Raw genomic sequence first — 22,789 nt, 5'->3', positions numbered from 1 at the left:
AGTGAATTATAGCTAGACTGTTTACTTGTGGAAAGAGAAAACACATCCAACTATGAGAAAGTATTCTGCCAACACAATTGCCCCAATATTTAGCATAAGCCACATTCTCATGGCAGATTATATTTAGTAATACAGTGTAGACATGAGGAGAAGGGCATACAAGAGGAGACATATCAGTATTGGACTCTCATAAGGCATGCATACACATCTATCTATCTATCTATCTATCTATCTATCTATCTATCTATCTATCTATCTATCTATCTATCTATCTATCTATCTATCTATCTAATCTATCTATCTGAGTTTAGCATATGAATATAAGATGATTCCAAAGGCACCACAATTAGGTAGCTGGGTAGCAACCCATCAGAACAGACTTTTATATAGCTTGAGTCAGGTTTGCTTTAGGAAGATTACTGTGTAATCCAGGAAATCTCCTAGAATCTCTTGCTGAAGGACCTTAATCCTGAGTATATCTCCAGAAGATTGGCCTATTGGAATTCATAGCATGCTTCCAAAAATGCATGTAAAATCTGTATTTACTTATTTTTATGATCTATACAACTGCCCATTTCAAATGATTATTAGCAGTTTACATGATTAAAACACAAGAATTCAACACACTTAATCTCCACTCCGCTCCTGGGACCCAGAGATGAACAACAACTCCCCTCACCCTCTACACATCTGACTCACATACCTGAGGAAACAGCCAGGGTTTCAATGCAAGCTATATCCAAAAGATTCCATCTAATTTATTCAGGGGTTGCAAACTGAAATATTAAGCAAAATGGAATTTTGTAAAAGGGGTATCGTGCCACTTCCTCTTTGAAGAATTTTTGATTTGCAAAAATAGCATGCCAAATGGTTTTCAACATATTTTTTTCTCTTCCAAGTAACTAATAGTTTATTTCCAGCACAAATTTCAACAAAGCACATCTTTGTTTTTGATGTTGTAATTTATAAACCAAGGAGCTGTTGGAGTTCAAAGCAGTATATAGCACTCTCCTTTTTTTTTTTTTTTTTATCCCCACAGCCCAGTGAAAAATGGTGACCGACCTGAATCACTCAGTGAGGTTCTGTAGCTGAAGGTCAACTTTTAACTTTGGTCGCCCAAGTCCTAACATGGCACTTCAACCTCTTCTGTACGCTATGCTGACTCTCCTTAGGGAAATCTAGGAGTTCTTCTGGGAAAAAGAGCTAGTCGCTAGGAAAGGATGCTGCCTTAACTGCTCAGAAACTTAACCGGATCAGGCCTGTTTAGGACCTAGATGGTAACCCCCCTATAGGCTAGGCTAGGAAGCTGATCATCATCTCGGAAAGCAGCAATGACAAACCACCTCCAGATTATTGCCAAGAAAGCTGCAGGGGCATGTTCATGTCAACCCAGGAGTTCAGCTGGGCTTTCTCTTTTAAGAGAACTACAGCAAGCACAAATCAATGACCTCATGCCAGCCAGAGCATGCAGGATCTGCAGCCCACTCCTATGCAGGTTTCCTGAGAAATAAGTCATGCTGTCTTCAGCAGGGCTTATTGTCAGGCAAGTGTACACAGGACCATAGCCTGAGGTGAAATAAAACAAAAGCTCAGCAGGCAGAGGCCCAATTCAGATTAAATAGAACATGACATACAATAGTAATTATGAAAGCAGGAAGATTGCCAAAACAGTGTACAGTTTCTTAAAATCAGTTCTTCTGAACAAAGTACAGGGGAAATGGCGAAGAAGTGTAGGGATTTTGAATACAGAAAAGTGTACAATTTCTATCATACTATAGTTTAGTTGAAGCATTCTCGGGAAAGATATTCCTTCTGAAGTTATGATCAATACCCTCTGCTTCGTTAAATCCGTTAAGGTATATAGATTTCAAATTTTGAGTCTTTTTAACTGCTGACGTACTGTTGTTTATGTTGCAATTACGATATTTTTGTTGTTGCTGTCTAGCGCTTTGATGATTCCTGAAAAGTTGGATAAAAATACTCCAAATAGAATAACAAAGCAGTTTCAAAAGAGAGTATGGATCCCGTACAACTGAAGGTGAACTTTTTGTTGTTGTTCTCTTTTCTATATCTGTGCATCTTTTGGGGTCAATGTTTTAACATTATGTGCTGAATCCTTGAACCTTCCTATCTTCACTAGCACGAATGCAAGAAGCTGAAAACTTTGGCTGCTATCTTTAAACTGATCGAGTCTTCCTTCTCATGTCTTCATATGAGCTTAGTTTAAACTGTGGCTAGTAAACAAAGCACTGATTGAAGTTTGAACAACCCAGGTTCCCTGCAATTTTGGTATAAGGAAGAATCTATGATTCAGTGAAAACCTCCTGTTTGAAGATGCTCTTCAACAGGAACGATAGGCTTTATAGGCTTGTGCCCAATGATGCATCTGAGCTAGTCCTATATAACGTAGTTCTGCACCATCATTATTCTTTCATGTTACTGTTTCTGAAAATAAAGATTATTAAAAATCTTTGTTTTAAATTTATTTTTCAGGTAAATAATAGAACAACAGACACCTAAAAAACACAGTGGTACAGTGATTAGAATGCAGCATTGAGGCTAATTCTGGCCACAGCTAGGAGTTTGATCCTGACCAGCTCAAGGTTAAGTCAGCCTTCCATCTTTCAGAGGTCAGTAAAATGAGGACCCAGATTGTTGGGGGTAATATGTTCACTCTGTAAACTGCTTAGAGAGGGATGTAAAGTACTATGTAGCAGTATATAAATCTAAGTACGATTGCTATTGCTAAAAGGCTTATTGAGAATCAAAAACCAAGAACAACACTGTCAGTTTTCTAGCAATTAGCTAGAATTAACCCAGAGTAATTTCTGAAATGTTGAAGGATCCTTATTTACAGTGCTTTTTTTGGGAAAAACAAAAAGGTGCCGGAACTCACACGTCATACAACCCGCCTTGCCTATCCTACAAGGTACCATCCAAAAAAGGTACCGAAACTCTGTTCTGGGCGTTCTATGACAAAAAAAGCTCTGCTTATTTAGAATCTCATAAATTGCATTTTTCTCATTTGTCAGTTACTGAATTCTCAAAAAGAGGCATGCACAGTCACCTTAACTTTTAATACCACATCTGCCACCAATGTATTTAATATGCATTATGCTGCATATAATCTAAATAATAATCAATTATCACTGGGATAATTTGCTCTCATGGTGTTTAGAATATGCTTTTCCCCTCTTAAACCAAGATAATCAAATCCTGGTTTCTGTCCAGGAATAAAAATTGTAACAAAAGATTAGGAAATTCTGTTTTTTAGCATTGGTTCTGAAAAGGATTACATTAAAAAATGACCTTTCCAACTTGATCTTAAATATTAGATGGCATTCAACCACTAGACTACAACAGCAATTATTATTTTCCACTGAGGTTATGTCCTTACAGCCTGTTGTCCAGCATTAGAATTCCTCCTTAGATTGGAACCAATTCTTCTCCAGTAGCTTCTCTTCAAAACACAATCTCCGGCTCTCTCCTATTTGCAGCATGCACAGCAATTCTCTGTCTGCGACTTTATGAGTACACCATTGTTGGGAAGATGCACAGATTTCTCTCTGTAAACTCAAAGGAACTCATTGCTGATATCCCTAGTCACATTTCTCAGCTGTGGTTGATTTTTAATGGGCAATATAAGCATGCAGTCGTGGCTTATTTGTAGCCCTGTTTGCAAATGTGAAATAATATTGGAGAGGATCTTAATCTAAAGTATCATGCAGTATGAGAGGTAAATTATGGAAAGCCATGAAAGGAACTAACCAAACACAAAGGTGACACTATCAGAGTAGAATAAATATAACTTCTGTTCTCAGAATCACTAGAGTCATAAATTTTGTCCAGTTCCCTTTGGCCCAGATGCACTTTCTTAACAAAATACCCAACAGGTACAGAGACCAAATAGAAAGAATGTTGAATATGCAATGCTCAAGACAATAAAATACAGCCTTCAGAAAAAAGATTTCTGGAGAAGTCAAAAATTCCCAATAGAAGAAAAAGACAGATACAGTAGATATAGTAAATGGAGAAGAACTATAATAAAGTGGTGGAACATTTATTGAGCATTTAGAAAATGCTGTCTGGTTTCTGAGTAAGGCTGGGAAAGACACTTGTCTAAAGCCCTAGAGCAGTGATGGCGAAACTTTTAGAGACCGAGTGCCCAAACTGCAACCCAAAACCCACTTATTTATCACCAGATGCCAGGTGGGCGTGGCCCACTGGGTGGGCATGGCTGTGGTGGTCATGGCAGACTGGGTGGGTGTGGCCAAGGTGGGTGTGTTGCTTGTGGGGAGGGATGCCTATGGGGGCTGGGCAGGGTTGGGGGAGATCCAGGGGGTCTCTGGCAGGTGGGGCAGTGGGCAGGAGGCTTGTCCTGTGGGGTGAGGCGAGACAAGGCGAGGCAGGGCAGGGATGAGGGAAACCAGCCATGCTGGGATGCATCCGGCAACGTGGGACCTCAATGAGTTAGCGGACGGCTGGTTGAAGAGGGATGGTTGCCATCTCTGGGGCATGGTGCACATGCCCACAGAGAGGGCTCTGAGTGCCGCCCCTGGCACGCGTGCCATAGGTTCGCCATCACTGCCCTAGAGTGACAGTATAAAAATGGGCAGAGAACCTACAACCTCCAGAAGTTGCTGAATTACAACTTTGAGTGACCCTAGTCACCATGGCTAGTGATAAAGGATGCTTGTTGCTCTGATGTTGACAGCATTGAATTAGATGGATAAGAGGATATGCAGCAACTTTAAAAATGTGCCATCAGTTGAGATGCATAAAAGCAGAGCTAAATACAAATAGTAATGCAAAAGCATGCATATAATTAGGAGACACAAGAAGCATAAGCAAGGTAGACCACAATGTTTGCCTACTATAAAAAGAAAAGCCTGAATTTCCCAAAAGTCTTTTGAGAGTTTGAATAGCTAGTTAGGCTAGTTAGTAGGGTTACTGCCACATTGCAAGGAAAACATGTGACAGAGAAAGAGAGAGATGACTAGGAAGGGCTAGTGGAAATATATAACTATCTTGCAAATGAAATATGTTTTTTGCATTACCAGCATCACTTTACTCACTAAACAAAGAATTATTTCTACTGATCTCCAGATCATGCCAATGGCAATTACTGACACAAAGGACATGTAGAAAATGCAACATGATAAAGCTTATGAGTAAGTGCTCCAAAAAACTGGGAGTTAGAAGACTATAATATAAATTGGATTCACAGATCATGGTAAGTCACAGCATATACATGTTTAATTGAGTAACTCCCCTTAAAAATTATTTGGAAGCCTCAAATCAGGCATGTCAAACATGCAGCCTGTGGGCCGGATGCACTCCATGCAGGCCACACCCACTCCAGCTCCGCAAAGGCAAAAAACCATCCCAATACGTCACAATATGGCCTATAATGTGATCGGGCTTGACACCCTTGCCTCAGGTAGTTCAGGTAATTTTGTTTTAAAATAAGTTTGTAATGGCATTTAAAATACTGAAAGAAAAAAGAAAAGACAAAAGAAACAGACACAAAAACTACATACATAATTAAAAATACATAACATAAAAATGAGTGAAAAAATACAACAGAAAAAGCATAAAATATAAGGTATTTATTTTTAATATACTTATATAGCATATATATATACACACACACATATATAGCATACACACACACAAACACACAAACACACACATATATATATAAAACATGTTTTTAGCCTAATGTCTTTTGTATGAATCCCATCTTATTTTTATCCATACAAAATTTATGCCTATAGGCAATCTGTTTGAAACCACCAAGTGTAATTAAAACTTCAGTCCATTGAGTATTGGGGCAATAGATTTATCTTTCCAATTTTGCAATATGAGTCTTTTAGTTATAATAAGAGCATGAAGAATCCTACATAGTCCAGTTGTCAAGGCCCATGTACTAGTTATGTAATTCAACAGAATATTATCCTCTGAAAATGTTAGCTTTTGGTTAATAGGCATGTTTATATAACCCACTACTTTCTCCTAAAATTTGCTAAGTATGGGACATTGTAAAAATATATATTTTAAACAAGTATTGTCTTTCTTACATCTCCAACAAAATGCTGCTTCAGACAATTCTTTCTATATAGGATAATAGAATCCATTGAATTCTAAATATTATTTTTATTGTATAAATCATAGTTTAAGGTGCACTGATACGCTATAAATGTTAAAACACATTCCCATGGTCTAGGCAATATACCTCTAATTCTTTATTCCACCTGATTCAAGTAGTTATGGATCCATTATATCAGTGTTTCTCAACCTTGACAATTTTAAGGTATGTGGAATTCTAGGAGTTGAAGTCCACATGCCTTAAAATTGTCAAGGTTGAGAAACACTGCATTATATCCATAGAACTACTATGAGAACAATGGCTATCTGTTATTTTTTAGGAACAATTCAACTGCTGGTTATAATTTTGAAAACTCACTGTGGCTAAATATAGTATTTCTGAGATCTTTAAGATGAATCTGCCAGTATGAAAAGATCAGGGAGAAAAAGCATGTTGCAGAGCACACTTGGCAATGAAATGCCATCTACACACATACTGTAATAGAGCATTTTCAGTAATGGCTTCCTTCTTTGGAAGAACCCCCTTCCCCCAATAGCTGAGCCATTCCCTTCCTGTTACATTTTGCTTGGGTAGAAGTGTATTGCTCTTTACAAAGGCATTGGGGATGATGGAGGTTATGCTAGCTCAATTACATGCTGTACCAGATGATTAGTTGTTATTATTCTTGTTATCTTTATCCCGTTGCATATGCCTTTTAAGCTGCTCAGAGTTCCTGGAAATGGCATCTCATATAAGTTAAAGTAATAAACAAGGAAGCCACAATTGGCTAGGCCAGGGGTCCCCAACCCCCGGTTTGTGGACTAGTACCAGGCTGCGGCATACCAGCAACCGGTCCACACAAACAAACAAAGCTCCATCCGTGGGATGCAGGCAGCACACAAAACCACGCACCTTCCGGTCTACAGAAAAACCTTTCTCCATGGAACTGGTTCCTGGTGCCCAAAAGTTTGGGGACCTCTGAGCTAGGTAACATGCTAAAGCCATCAATGGTGATCTAAAATTCACAATGGCTAGATTTGCCCAGTAATGGAAGCCAAAAGGAAACAAACTACATTATTGTTTAATACAATTTATGAACCCAGCCACATTTTAAGCAGCAAATCTTGCTAACTCAGTCTAGTTCTCTCTTTGGCATCACAGAAATACAAGTATTCAGATCCCAACTTGTTTCACTTTGAGAAAAGAAATTACTTCTGAGAAATAGAAACACACAGTCTGAATGTTACGTTTCTTGCTTCATTAATTTTAAATGTCAGGGACTGACATTCTTATTAAAACATGGCATCATTTCTGTTTTTCCAAAGAAATATGAAAAAGAATAAAAAATCACACAAATATATCAGTGTAAAATTTATCACCTTTTCAAATACTAAGAAAATCATAATTTCTTTGTAAAATTAAAAAAAGTGTCTCATGTGATAAGTTTTGCATACTTGCACTTTTAATTCTGAATATATACTAAAGGCCAGACGTTATGGAAAGTGAAAAGGGTTATGAGGATTAAGAGTATTCATACAAACACACAAACACACACACACACAGTTCAACAAGTCTTTTGAATGTCCATTGAATAATGATGATCTCCCCCTCCTCACATTACAGCAGATCTAACTTTTTAGTTAAGAAAGCAAATATTTAGGCACATTCAGCCCACTAACCAGAAATGTTTGCAACATTTACTTTCAGCTGAAGACTGAAATTTGGCATGACAATCCAGAAGGCTGGTTCAAGATTTTGCTGCAACCCACTTGTCTTCAAAAAGGTATTATAAATTGTGGTTTCAAAATGAACTGGAGTACAGTTTGTGCGGACACATTATAAAATATGAAATAGGTTGGCAAGGTTTTCCCTGCTAATTATGGTGAAAAATGTGAAAGTGATCACCATCATGTTCACAGTAACAACAAACCTCCACTGTGGTATGCATTCTGCAGGAATAGACCCCCGTCAATTCACACCAGATACAACACAAGTCTTGGGGAAAACAATTCCTTATACAAACTTTTATAATCTTCGGAGGAATGGTATAGTGACCCAGCATAGGACTTTGGAGACATCTCGACAGTTTAATAGCTACCATCACTCCTGTAAAAACAAATTTCACTTGGAAAAAAGGTCTGTTTTATTTCAATGCAATTTATTTCTACCATGTGTATAAAAGATGAAAGCCTTTGAAAACATTAGGGCAAATTTAGATGCTTAAGAATCTTGGCTTCAGTCACATCCAAACAACCCTGCAGGATACATATAACACTGTTTGCACTATGCCAGAACTGAACCATTGTTGACGAACATGGGAGGGTTAAAATGCTCACTCTCATTCTGCAGAGCCCAATACATGCATTAAAAAAACAAAAGGTGGGCATGTGGCTGTTCTTTCTGATGACCTTGTTCGTAGTAGTTTTCTTTTCTTTTCTTTTCTAAGCATCCAGAAATTCACAGAAAGGACTGCTCATATTCCAGACTGAACTCCAATAGCCAGGTCTGAGTCACTGCCCATTTTCATCTTTCCTTCCAAATATTCATGCTGACAGTACTTTTTGCTACTTGAGAAGGTGTTCCTAAAAATCAAGGTTTAGTTTCAACTCTTTTAAGGTTTTCTGTTTGCCCCACTTGCAAAACAGTTTCTTTTCGATCTGTTTCAGAATGCTCTATGTGCATCTTTTTGTAGAGATGGGGTATCCCTGACCTGCAGGAATAACCTAGTTTATCAATGGGCCTCAAAAAGACCTCTCCTCCAAAATCCTCAGCCTACTATTGTGTGGTCATCAATAATGCCCTGTGAATGAACAGTTCCAGGAGCTTCCCCTTTTTTCCCCTGCTGAAAGCGCACGCAATGCGTGGCTACCATGTTCTTTCCATTCCATGTGTACAGAGAAATGAGGGACTTGAGAAATGGGGTCTTACTAAGTTGGACCCATCCTAACGATGAGGGAGAAGCTGGATCCCCTCTCCTGATCTCCTCAATTTTCCACACCGAACAGTATCATGAAGTGGTTCCAAAACAACTTTACATTTTTGCTGACAACTACGGTAAGCACAGGAAAACTCTTTGAATTGCAGCTCTAGAATATTGCATTGCTGGCATGGATTGTTTAGAATATGTCTGCAGGACAGGCCTCCTGAACAAGATGATGATGATGATGACGACGACGATACCTATTCAAGCATGTCTGATTTTGGGCAATTCTTTGGACCAGCTCTTTCCACTAAGGAAAGGAACAACCCTAATGCGTCAAGCAGTTAAAAGTGGGGGTGAGAAGTTTATATTTTCAACCTTGCAAAATTGTGTTAATGTAGCCTTATATTAAGGTAGAATTAGCACCTCTAGTCATGTTTCCTGCCTGTTTAATCTGGAAAGGCCAACATCAGTCTTGCAAATCTGAAAGTTACAAACTTCCCCATATCACTTTTAACTGGTTGATCCATTAGGGCAGGTCCTTCCTAAATTTCTTTCACTGACAATTAAGCTCCTGTCTCTCTTGTTTGGCTATTTTCTAGGCAGCATCTCTTACCCTCATTCCCCAAGGTCATCCAGACATTCCAGGACAATAAATTAGATGTAGATGTTCTTTTGATATTCTTGAGATTTTTTTTTTCATGATCCAGTGTAGATTTGCAATATGGCCATGAATGCCACGACCCCTTATGAAGCCAGCTTGAATATCTGGTAATTTCCTTTCGATGGTCAATGCCAGATGTTGTTGTATGATCTTAAGGAGAATCTTGCTAGCACGAGGATGAGAGTCATTGTGTGGTAATTGGAGCAATCCATGGAGTCTTCCTTATTTGGCAATGAAATTGCCCAGTATATAAATGAAGTCTTTTGGGGGCACTTGCTTCAGGGCTTTTTTTTTTTTTTATGCTAGCATAGAAACCCTCTACAGTTAATCCTCACCTTACGACCATAATTGAGCCCAAAATACTTGTTGCTAAGCAAGACATTTGTTAAGTGAGTTTTGTCCCATTTTCTTGTCACAATTTTTAAGTAAATCCCTGCCGTTGTTAAGTTAGCAGTATGGTTGTTAAATGAATCTGGCTTCCCCATTGACTTTGTTTGTCAGAAGGTTCCAAAAGGTGATCACGAGTCTGAGACACTGCAGCCGTCACAAATATGTGTCAGTTGCCAAGCTTCTGAATTTTTTTTATAAATATTTTATTAAGTTTTATAAGGATAGGAAAAGAATAGGGTCGGTACAGGTATAGGAAGGGGTAGGAATAGGGGATTGGGAATGGATCAAGGATAGGTACAATGATGGGGTTACCCCCAACAAAAATTCCACACTTAGCAAGCAAATTACCGTCCGGGTATAAATGCTGAATAAAGATCACTTATATACTGTAATACTAAACAGTTATAATAAACTGGGTTAACAATAATTTACTATTTACTATATTTAACAATATTTACTAAAGGATAGTAAATAAATATTATTCATCTTGCTAAATCAAAGTAATTAGTAAAATACTAATTAAATATAATCACTAATACTTAAAATCACATTCATCCAATTTGATTTCAAAGTTTTTTCTCATTCTAACATATTGCTAACGATTGATAAAAAATTTTCCCATGTTTTAAAATAGATAGAGTCTTCTCTCTCTTTGATCTCTAAAATTAATCTATCCATTTCTGCGCATTCTAAAATTTTAGTAATTATAATCTGGTCAAGTGGTAAATCTTCATTTTTCCAAAATTGGGCGAATACTATTCTCGCCGCTGTCAATACGCGCAATATTAAATATTCATTCTCTTTCCCATAATTGATTCCTAATATTCCTAACAAAAACAGTTCTGGCTTAAATTCTATTGGTATTTTAGTCACTTTTTCCAGCCATAAGTGAATCTTAAACCAAAATTTCTTTGCCTTAGGGCATGTTCACCAGACATGATAGTAAGTGCCTGGTTTTTGTTTGCATTTCCAGCAAATATTCAATACATTTTTAAACATTTTCACTAATCTAACTGGTGTCTTATGCCATCTATAAAACATTTTTCAAGCTTCCAAATTTTGATCATTTGATCATGGGGATGCTGCAAGAGTCATAAGTGTGAAAACAGGTCTTAAGTCACTTTTTTCAATGATGTTGTAACTTTGAACGATCATTAAATGAACTATTGTAAGTCGAGGACTACCTGTACTTTAAGCTCTCTTGCATCAGTTTTTGGGTGTAGACTTGGACAACTGTGATCCTGAGGGGTTTGGAGCAGATTTGGATGGTTATAATGTGATCACATTAATTATCAAGAAGCTTTCCATTACTTCGGTGAGTTTCGTGCTTGTGATAAATGCTACTCCATTTGTTTTCTTAGTATCCTGAGTAATAGAGAATGAATTCCTCAGATTGGAAATAGTTGTTTATCCCAGGGGTCCCCAACCTAGGATCTGCAGCCCGGGACCAGGCCAGGGGCTCTTGGCCAGCGGGCCGTGGAAACAGCTGGCCGGTGTGTGCACACTATGTGCGTGCATTTCCCCCCTCACTCTAGTGCCTGTGGCCCTGTTAGCGCATGCGTGCAGGCGTGACCGGGAATGCTAGTGCGAGGCAGGTTCTGCAGCCCGTTTGCACATGTACCACTAGACTGAGCAGTTTGCGCGGCCAGTTTGTGCATGCACGAACGGGCTGCTAGCCGCCATGGGGTATGTGGCCATTCGTGCATATGCACGGCACCAGTGCATGCCGCATGCGCAAACAGGACTGCTAGTGCCACGCCAGTATGTGTGGCTCCTTCCCTCTGGTCCTCGAGCCCGGAAAGGTTGGAGACCTCTGGTCTATCCAGTGTAACTTAATGATGCCAAGGTGGCTGTTTTTCAACCTGGCTCTTTACCCTAGCTCATTCCTCAGACATTCCACGTTGTTATCCAATATGTCTTTGTGCAGCACAGGGCCTTACTTTCACCAATGGCTGCATCAGCAGTTGGGGTTCCTGCTGGATTTGCCCCAGGCACATCTTTAATGCTTTGATTACCCACTGCAAGTTCTTGCTCTTTGCTTGTTGGTACCTTCTAACCTGGAGGTCCCACCATGGGCACTATATCTGATTCTTTTGAGAGCCTTTCCATAACATTTTCTTGCTGAGCTTTTTTTTCAAAGTAGGCTGCCAGGTCTTATCTCAACCCTCCTCATTTATCCAGGCTTGGGATTGACATGCAAGCGCATGGCTGGGATAAATAGCATATTAGAAAAGATTAAATGAGAGAGTGTACAGGTACACCCTCAGATCAAAAACATGTTGCATCTGAAAAGCTAGCTGATCAGGAAGGAAGCTTTGCATAGCAACAGTCTGAATGGGTCATAATCAGGAAAGCAGAAAGCCATTGACATTCACATGCTTATTCTTTCTCTATTGTCCCCACCTGTTCCTTACAAGTAACATTTTGTTCTTCCCTTCTGCTTTTTGTCATCATTGTGTCTCAGTTTAACTTCACAGGATAGTTTTGAGGCTAGAACAGTCCCCTGAACTTCTTGGCTTAAGGACACAATCCAAAAGCAACATTGCTGTATTCCAGTACAGGTTACTGTACATGATACTTCTATGGCTAGGGGTAGGGATTTTATTTTATTATTATTTTTTCCATATTAATCTTCAAAGAACCTATGCCTTATTTATAAACAGAGCTTTTGCACATTATGAAGTAGGCTAAGCTGGATCATGTTTGTTCCTGTTCTAACTGGAAAGTGCTACCTTAAAAGAATATGATCCATTTTTATACAAGATGTTAGCCCAATGTGCTACAGATATTAAACTTGGCAGCTACTATACAACATAGCTATCATTTTTCCACTAGAAAAAAAAATCCAACCACCATTATTTGGTTTCAGAACTAAAACCTGGCAGTGGGCCTATAGGCAAACACCCTCAGGCAGCTGCTTTATATTTCTTCTGAATCAGATTTACCCCAAGCTAATCCTCTGGCTTGACATTCTCTAAAGAACATAAAAACCTCCTAATGAAAGAGATTCTCCTGTTACTATAGTCTCCTGTAGTCCCCTATTACTCCCATAGAACAACATAAAATAGAAGCCGAGGTGGCGCAGCAGTTAGAGTGCAGTACTGCAGGCCACTGTAGCTGACTGTGTTCAGCAGGTCAGCGGTTCAAATCTATATATACACACACACACACACACACACACACACACACACACACACACACACACACATATACATACATACATACATTGCATATATATATATATATATATATATATATATATATATATATATATATATATATATACATATACATACATACATTGCTTACTGGTGTACACCGCTTAGAGAGTGCTCGCACTTAAAGCGGTATATAAGTCCCATAAATAAATAAATAAATAAATAAATAAATAAATAAATAAAAGCCATGTACCATTTCGCTGAGTTTGAGTCAAACTGTAGCAAGATGTTGGCTTTTTCACATGTCAAGTGTATCATGGTCAGTTGTTGGAGCGAAAGCATCTAGCTGCAGAGCTGATATAGTAGATACAGTAGGCTTACCTGATGCAATCTCAAAATTAACAGGTCATGAAGGAGACAGAGAGAGGACTCCTTAGATACATTTATTCTGAAAGAAGTATTGTAATAACGGGTCAGAAAATATTTATTACAATACATTTTCAGTTGTCTATAAGGGGTGAACATTTAAAACAACAGCAACAATTCTCATGCAAACAGGAGCACAACAACATTCTGCTATTTATCTCAGCATGTACATCTTATGCCTAAAAAAAAGAAAGATGCGGTTGCTTTAAGAATCTCATTGAAGACTAATGCATGCTATAATGAATAGTAGGGCTGTGCTTGCATAAGATCCAAAGTACTTCTTCCAAATTGGTTTTAAAGAATGCACAGACCAAATATCTATGGTATCTTTAATAGTATAGTTGCCACTAAAATAGCCTTAAGAGTTTAGGCAATGGCATATTACAGAATCATAGGACAAGGATAGGGGAATCTTGGACATCAATTATTCTAGCCCTCTGCCCAGATACATTAATACTATATGCCCCTTGATGGACAATCCAGCTTCTCTTTAAATGTTTCCAGTGAAGGAGAATTTATATCTTCCAGAGGCAGTCCATTCTATCATTGAACAGCTCTTAACTTTAAGAAAATTGCAATGATGTCAAACCAAAAGCTACTTCCTTGTAATTTAAACCCATTGTTTTTTATCTTGTCTTTTGGAACAACTTTAAACAATTCTGGCCTGTCTTCTAAATGACTGCATAACAGATATTTGACAACAGTTTTCATGTCTCCCCAAAATCCTCTTTTCTTCACATTGTGGGCTGTTCCTTATAACTTTTTTCTCTTTTTTTTTTCTTTCTTTTTCTTGGCAGAACATGAACTCTGAACATGATCCAGTTTATCAATGTTCCTGTCAGAACCCTATGTTCTGTGTGCATGGGATTTCTTAATCTTTTCCAGTTCTGCCATTCTCCTGGGGGGGGGGAGAAAGCTTGAGGTGCAATGTGTATTTCCTCTGCTCTGTCTTTTGCTCTATCCTCTTTGATGTGTCTCCAATGGGGTGAGAATGGAATGTACCTCCGGCTATCTGCCTTATATGTGAGCTAGGAAGAAACGGCACAGACTCCTAACAGCCTTGGAAGTGGCACCTTATCACTCTGTTCAGCCTTGGAAGTGGTGCCTTATCACTCTGTTCCCACAGCATTTTCACACCTACGGATTGGCCTGTTTGAACTGTCCCAATGGACAGTTAGGGTGGGGTTACTATGGACACTTTTAACTACTTGATTCATGTGGGAAACCTTCAGATCCTGCCTTCTATTCCTGTTGTCAACACCTCCCAATGTTCCTTTTGAAATGATGCCGTTTCAAGAGTTCTTTCTTGGGAGAACTGATTGAGGTGGGTTCTTACAGTCCCTCTTAAAATATGGTGCCAAGAATTGGGCACAACACTATAGGCAGAGTTTAAGCAATGCAAAATAGAGAGGAACCATGCCTCTTTTTTTTTTTTTTTTGGCCAGATGGCTCCTCCAATGTGGGCATTCCCAAGGTATATACATTTCAACTCTCAGCATTCTCAGGAATGACCATGCCACTTTGGGGGGAATTTAAGCCATACCTTGAAAAGCTCTTTCCTTTGCTTATTGGCTTACAACACGGGTATCAAGCTGAATTGCATCACATGATGTATTGCGACATTTTTTTACTTTGTGGAGCCGGGGTGGGCGTGGCCTGTGTGTGATGCATCCGGCCCACGGGCCACCAGTTTGACACCCCTGCCGTACAACATTGTCATAAAGAGGCTAAGAGGCAAGGCTTCTTCCAATAGCTTTTCTGCTATTGAGAAGCCATAGGAAATCTTTCCCATGTGAAGCTCAAGATGGGTGAAGGCCTTTTTCAGCAAATCATCCAGGCCTGCCAGATTCATGTGTTCCCCTCATTACTTAGATAATAGCTAGGGTGTTTTTTTCATAGCTGAAGATGCATTACATTTTGAAAGAGATTATAGCCACAGTAAACATGGATGTTATGCCAAATGTGGTCAGAAATACTAGATTTCTCCCCCATAGACACACACACCACCTCAAAATTTGGATATCTAAGCAACTGTCTTCCCACTCTATCCATAGCTTTCATACACAAATTCTGGGCAAAGAACAGTATTTACTTAGTTTAGCAAACAATGCTTGACTAAGAGGCCCATGGTAAAGAAAAAAGATGCCCACAAGTTCAGAACTGCCAATTTTGTCCCTAGGAATGCCAACGTAACTTAACCCTGTGATCTTATTCACAATTAATTCTAAGCCATCAATGTGTAAAGATCCCCCTGGTGATCTAAAACAATGCAGAAATGATCTATGATATATCCAGCTTCTATATATGAAAATAGCAAACTAAAATGACCAAATATCCTGCTCCCACACAAAATAATAACCAGAGGGATATGCAATATATACTCCAATCACCAGATGGTGGAATGGGCCACTTGCAACTCCTTTTCTTTCTGCAGCTCCAAACCAACAGAAGTTACTACTGTAAGAAATCCAACATTTCTTCTCAACCACAGCCATTCTTCTCTTGGAGCAAATGGGATCACAATCTCCTCAGGATTGAGGTTTTTCCCACAGTACAGCCAATGTGTTACTTTCTTCTGTGTGCTTAGGTGTCAACTTCTACTGCCATTGGTTCAGGATCATTAGTCTTCTGATCCCAAACACTACAAAGTGACACTAATTAAATATCTGATTCTACACAATGCAGGAATCTGGATTGTGCAGCATATTGTTCCTTACTAGAACAGGTTTGCTTATAGGCCAGCTTATAGCTAGGAACTGTGGAGGAGAAAATGCTTAAAAGCCACAAGGAAGCAATAGCAAGGAACAGATAAGCAGAGCTTGATTCCATTCCAAGAAACTAGTGTGAGAAAATGTCTCAGATAAGCCCTCCCTAGTTCACATGGAGATAAAGGCAAGGGGGGAAGCACATTCAGATTTCCAAGATACTGTTACTGTATCTCCTCTAATAAAAGTAGTTTTGACCTACATGGCATTGGTTTCTTAGTCTGGTCTACCTTGTATGACTGACAGGAGCTACCCACTGTGGCCCTATCTCAGACACCAACTGTTTACCCTTGAACACTCAACTGCATTGGAAACATGATCCTGCAGCTTTGCAATCTTCAAGTAACTTCATTCATCCCCGGGCTGGTATTAAGTCTACTGGGCAAGTATTTGCTTTGGTGCAAATATCACCTCTACAGCTTGGATCAAGACTTACAATTTGGAGAAAATATAAAGTATCAGGCTGTTGAAGAAGCTGTTGCCTTCTTCAATAGCCTCAAAAACCTTTTCAGTTTTCCCTCCAGAGGTGCAATTGGAAGACCTAATAGAATGTCTACATTTTTATAGAAAACAAGTACTGTATTGCAGATAGCCCAATGTCTAAGCCTAGATATCCACAGCCAAGAAAGTGAAGGATTTAGTTTATTCTCTGGTACAGGATTTAGTTGTACCCCTGCCTTGTTCTCCAAAGACTCACAATGCTTGGCAGATGGCTGTAACTTGTTAACTTGTCCTCTTTGCCATACTATAACAAGCCAGAGTATGAAGCAGAAAGGGGTCTTAATATTCCATAGTCAGCTAAAATAGCAAAAATAATAAATGAATGAATGAATGAATCCAAACAGATTCCTAAGTTTCCAAAGAAGAATAAAACAAGTTGCTAACTCATAGACACCAAGACCAGGCTATATCAATTGTCCTATTTTCTTTCCAAGGCTTCAGCTTCTGCCCTAAAAGAGCTGAACTATAATTGCTCTGCTTAGACTGCTGATCTACTTGGAAGTAACAATGATCCATTCATGATGAAGGATATCCTTTGAAGGCAATATAGTTACAGGTTGCTTTGAAGTAGCAAAATATTTTGGGCCTTTTCTAAGATGAAATTTAGAGTTATAAGCTTTTTTTAAAAAAAATAATCTAGACGTAGTCACTAATTGCATTCCTCAGGCTGTCCCCCCCAAAAAAATCCTATTTCTCAAAGAGGTGTTACAGTCACCTTCACTGTTTTAATCTGAATTTGTGCATAGAACATGGCATTGGAGTCAATAGCCTAAATGGCCACTTCAAACTCTAGGATTCTATTGTTCTAAATTCCACTTATAAAGATTATTTTGCACTTTGCAAGCAGCAGTGAAACTGGGCGGGCACGTACTCAAATGTCCCCCTTCTGCCTCTTTTTCTAAGTACATTTATCTTCTTAGGTTTGATCCATTAGAATCTTGGGGAGAAAAAACTAGCAAAGTTACATGTGAGTGGCTTTTCTACCAGGTATCTGTTGCTGTTCAAGTTTAAAAATGGATTTTCTCTATGCAATAGGATCCACCATGCTAAGCCAAAAGCCATATCCCTTAGCATTACCGGCAACTTGTTTATCATTTTTATTACACTGACATCAGTGAAAATGTCTACTAAGGGGATGACATTGCCATCTTATTTACTTTGAAATACATCCTGTTGATCTCAGCAGAACATCTTTTAAATAAACTGAGACTATAATCCCACATACATTGACTAGGAGTAATGCCCACAGGACACAGAATTATTTCTGAGCAAACAAGAATAAAACTGTTGCCACAAGTTTGACTTTTTAAAATGCTCAAGCTTATTGATGTCTCTGATATTGTTGCATTTTCCACTTCTGAACCACAATACTTGATATTTGTTGCCAGAGTTTAAAGTTCCTGTTAAAAATTCATAATTAGATTGGACATCCAGAGTAGAAAATAGAGTCATTTATTGGAAACTTATATAAAAATAAGGTATTTTTCATTTTGCTAGGATATGGTTTCTTTTTAGAAATATTCCCTTAAGAATAAATTTCATATATTATATAATCATGTGAAAAAGTTAGTACACCTTTTGTAAAGTTTAACATACATGGACATATAATTTTTTAATATTCATTTAAACAGTATGATAAAGGTGATGCAATTCAACAAAAATACTATGAAAAACTGACTTTGCAATCATTTATTCAACAAATTACAGAAATGCCATTTCCTTCTGGGGGAAAAATTAAGAATATCCTTGTTCTGATAGTACTCTACTATTGCTGAAACAACCTCAAGCAGACATTTTCTTATAAATGTCTACTAATCTGACACTGACAAGGAAGAATTTTTCACACTCCTCCAAGCAGAATTTTTCCAGCTGTGTAATGTCTGAGGAGTTTCTTGCACATACAGCCCACTTCAAATCAACCCACAGCATCTTAATGGAATTTAGATCAGACTTTGACTGGGCCATTCCAGGACCCTCCATTTCTTTCTGTTTTTCAGCATTTACCCTGAGCGGTACGGTGACCTAGTAGTGAAAAACTCACCTCCCACTTGGAAGGTTGAGAGTTCAATCCTGGGTAGTGGCAGATGTTTTTCTCCTACGGTGCAAATAAAAAGTATCTGCTGTGGACTCCACATGGCGTCAGGAAGGGCATCTGACCAGTAAACGCTCAGCTCCATCCAATTGCCCTGACTCAACCTGAATTAAGGATTAGAGGGTCATAAAATGAGAGTTTTGAGGGACTTGCTGTAATGTTTAGAGTCATTGCAATATAGCAAGGTCCAATTTTGGTTCAGTTTTAATATTCTGACAAATGGCTTCACATTATCCTCAAGCACCCTCTGGTACAATGAAGAAGTCAGACTAGATTCTACAATGGTGAGCCGCCCAGGCCCCGATGCAGCAAAGTAACTCCAAAGTATCATTTTTCCACTAAATGCTTCTCATGAAATCCTGTCTTTGGTTTTTGATAAACATGTGTTCTGATTATGTGGCCAAATAACTGTCTTTGCCTTGTCTGCCCAAAGCACATTGTTCCCAAATTCCTGGACTTTGCCTAGGTATTCATGAGCAAATAAGGGGTCTTGCCCTGAGGTTCTTTCTGGACAGCAAAGGCTTTCTCCTGGCACACTTTCCATGTAGATCTAAGTTGTGCAGCTTCTAATGGTAGACTCATACACTTTGACATCAATAGTGGAAAGAGTTACCTGTAGATCACATGACGAACTTCTGAGATTTTTAGAGACTGGACTTGCTGGGAAGGAGTAGCCTGGGCCACTTGCCAATTGTTTGAAATCTTCTCCACTTGTAGATGATCTTCCGGGCAGTGGAATGATTGATGTCCAATTGTTTGGCACTCTGTTTTAAATACCTTCCTGGGTTTGTAAGCCTCTATAACCTGTCTGAAGCTTCAAAGTAGCCTTTTGATCTTGGTATGGAGATACCAAACACTTCAACAACAAAGAGCAAATCAAGCTAAGTGTCTGAAGTTTCACAAGACAAACGCCTCCCAGATGCTCTCTAACAGAGTTCTAATCATTTGCGTTGACCTGATATTTAGATATTTGAGGTAGTGATAAATATGGAGGTATATTTACTTTTTCCACTTGCAAAAGTTGCATTTATGTTTATTTAAATTATACAATGGACTACAAAATGCAAATGCTACATGATATTTTTATAGCTCTTTTATCTATCAATATTATTGAAATGAAGATTAGACACCTGCATGTTGAAATACATTGAAAAGGTCAAAAAAATTCAATGGGGTATACTTACTTTTTCACATGATTATATGGTTTGAGAAAAACAAAGGTATGAAATGCATTAGTGTGTAATGAAATTAAACATCATCAATTTAAGGGACATAGAAAACAAGAAGCAAACACTTTTCTTGTTCTGGCATTGTCTGAAAAGTGGGTAGCATTCCATATTTTACTAGTGTTTCACATTCAACCATATTCTTCTCCCCTCCCCATTTCTTCAGATTAACTTTCCACAATAACAAAGCTCAACATATCAATTTGGGAGACTATCATTCCCAACATGGTGCTTTTCACAGAAATCTGCCTAGTCCAATTCTCTGTGCTGCTGTTTGGTGACAGTAGTGTACAAACAGAGGCACAATGGATCCATACTTGCACAAAGAGATAACACATTCCTTGTTCTGGTTTGATAGAATGGGGTATCCTCTGCCACAGCACTACAGCAATTAACAATGTGAAGTTCTTCTCCCAGATCTTAGTGTGATTCAATCAAAACTGAATTTGCAAGATTATTAGAAAATCAAGAAGAAGGCAGGGAAAGGCTGAAAAGGCTTCCAAAATGGATGATTATATGAAGATGCTTTTGCCTAGATAGCCCAGTACTAACTATCCTGGCTGGCAGCAACTATTCAGGAATTCAGACAGTGATTTCTCCAGTTCTATCACAAGATTAGGCATTTAGCTGAAACATTAGTCATGCAAAATAAGTGCTCCCCAACTGATCTGTTTTATTTTTCTCACAAAATGGCCAAGGAGACCTCCATTATGATCATGGGTATAACCAAACTACTGGCTTCATAGTTCACAGAAGTACAATAGTATAATCAAGAAAGTGTCAGTGAATACAAATAAGTATGTTTAGAATGAGTGGCTTAAAATTGCCTCCTCTGGTTCAAACACAGCTTCCATATTATGTTGATTACTCTCTCTCTCTCTCTCTCTCTCTCTCTCTCTCTCTCTCTCTCTCTCTCTTTTGAGTGATGGCCTTAGTTGAAACCAAGTTACAGCTGGAATATTTGCTTAGCATGATTTCCCCTTTGCCTTGTTCTTCCAGGCTGCTAGATACAGATTTATTTTTCTTTTCTTTTTCCTTTTTCATCCTCTTTAAGATAATAATTCCAACACTAATTTGGGTTGTTTTTTTAAAAAAATCCCAATTTACACATTTTGCTAAATCATGCCTTATTTAAGCAAAGTTTATTGATTAAATCAAAATTGGCTAGGTTCTCAAATAATTCTAAGCTAATCAGAATGTCTGAGTTCACACGGCAGCACTAAACCAAATCCATACAATTCATGTTAATGTGATATATGACCCATGTCACAGGCAGCATGGGCGTTGGGGGGGGGGCAAGAATGGCCCAGTAGCACCACTGCTGCGAGCTGCATTGGTTATCAGTCTGCTTCCAGGTACAATTCAAGGTGTTGGTGACCACCTTTAAGCCCTTCATGGCATGGATCCAGGTTACTTGAGGGACCATCTCACTGCACTGAGATTGGCTCATACCACTCATGCCAGTAGCGGAGATATGCTGTGGGTCCTGTCAGCCCAATTATTCCAGCTGGCAGGGTCCAGGAGGAAGGCCTTCTCTGCTGTTGCTCCTACCCTCTGGAACATCTTGCCTCCCCAATGTGAGGTTGGGCCCAAGCCCCCAACCCTCCTATCTTTTCGTAAGGACCTAAAGACTTGGCTCCGCCAGTTGGCTTGGGGCCCCAGTGGAGCAACAGCACTGGTTGATTGAATAATAATGGATGCCACCTACTCCCCCCCATTCCAGCCCCGCCTTCCCCTTGGTTTTAATGTCTGATTTTAACTTTTTATGTTATAACTGTATATATAACTGTAAGCCGCCTAGAATTACCGTATGGTAAAATGGGCGCCAATAAATTTTATGAATGAATGAATGAATGAAACAAAGAAAAAAGTGCAGAGAGAAAAAAAGGGGTGAAGAGATACCCGACAGATACAGATACACACACGTATAGATATATAAAGAAATGACTTCTCCCTTTATCAAGACAAGTACAATTTCAGTAACTTATCACCTTCTCTAACATTCAATCAAAAAACACTTCATACCATAGCTCATCTTTTATCTTATAGCAAATAATACTCATCATTCAACCTTTATCAGCAAGCCCATTAAAAATTACCAGAAATAACTTTATATTTAACCCTAAACAAGTAAATCAATTTCATATTCCTTTACAAAGTCACTTATATTTTTTTTCTTAAAAGGCAACAAAAACCTCTTCCTCCCATATCTTATAACTACAAACATATTTTAAAGCCTCATCATTCAAATTTATTTTTAAAAATTCTATTAAGAGCTATCAGGAATAACATAATGAAATTTAATTCCTTCAAATTTTGTTCCACAAATTAATTTCTTATCATCTTCTCTTCATCTCATGTCAGAAATTCCTTCACACATTTAACACCTTCCTTCAATTTTAATACCATACTTTATCACTTTCTCTAAAAATGTAACAACAATCTCTTCTTTCCATATCTTATCTATACACAAATCATTAAAGCCTCCTCATTCAATCTTGGTCAAAAAAAACCCATTAAAATCTGCTAGAAAAAAAATTATAAACATTTTAACCTGGA

General features: G+C 38.5%; 1 protein-coding gene and 1 long non-coding RNA gene across 7 annotated transcripts in view; one reads left to right on the top strand and one right to left on the bottom strand.

Annotated features, from left to right (window-relative positions):
* The window catches only part of CCDC148 (coiled-coil domain containing 148), a 182,949-nt gene that overhangs the window by 70,979 nt on the left and 89,181 nt on the right, over positions 1–22,789 (bottom strand). The gene's annotated exons all lie outside the window — the stretch shown is intronic.
* Positions 1,723–2,624, top strand: LOC120299295. Its single transcript, XR_005554380.1, has 3 exons — positions 1,723–1,856; positions 1,946–2,038; positions 2,494–2,624. It is a non-coding gene; the product is annotated as an uncharacterized LOC120299295 (long non-coding RNA).

The sequence above is a fragment of the Crotalus tigris genome, unplaced genomic scaffold, assembly GCF_016545835.1.
Source record: "Crotalus tigris isolate CLP2741 ecotype Arizona unplaced genomic scaffold, ASM1654583v1 scf7180000024290.1160143, whole genome shotgun sequence".
NCBI classification, from domain to species: Eukaryota; Metazoa; Chordata; class Lepidosauria; order Squamata; family Viperidae; genus Crotalus; species Crotalus tigris.
Note: the sequence above shows the minus strand (reverse complement) of the source record. Positions and strands in the feature narration are given on the sequence as shown.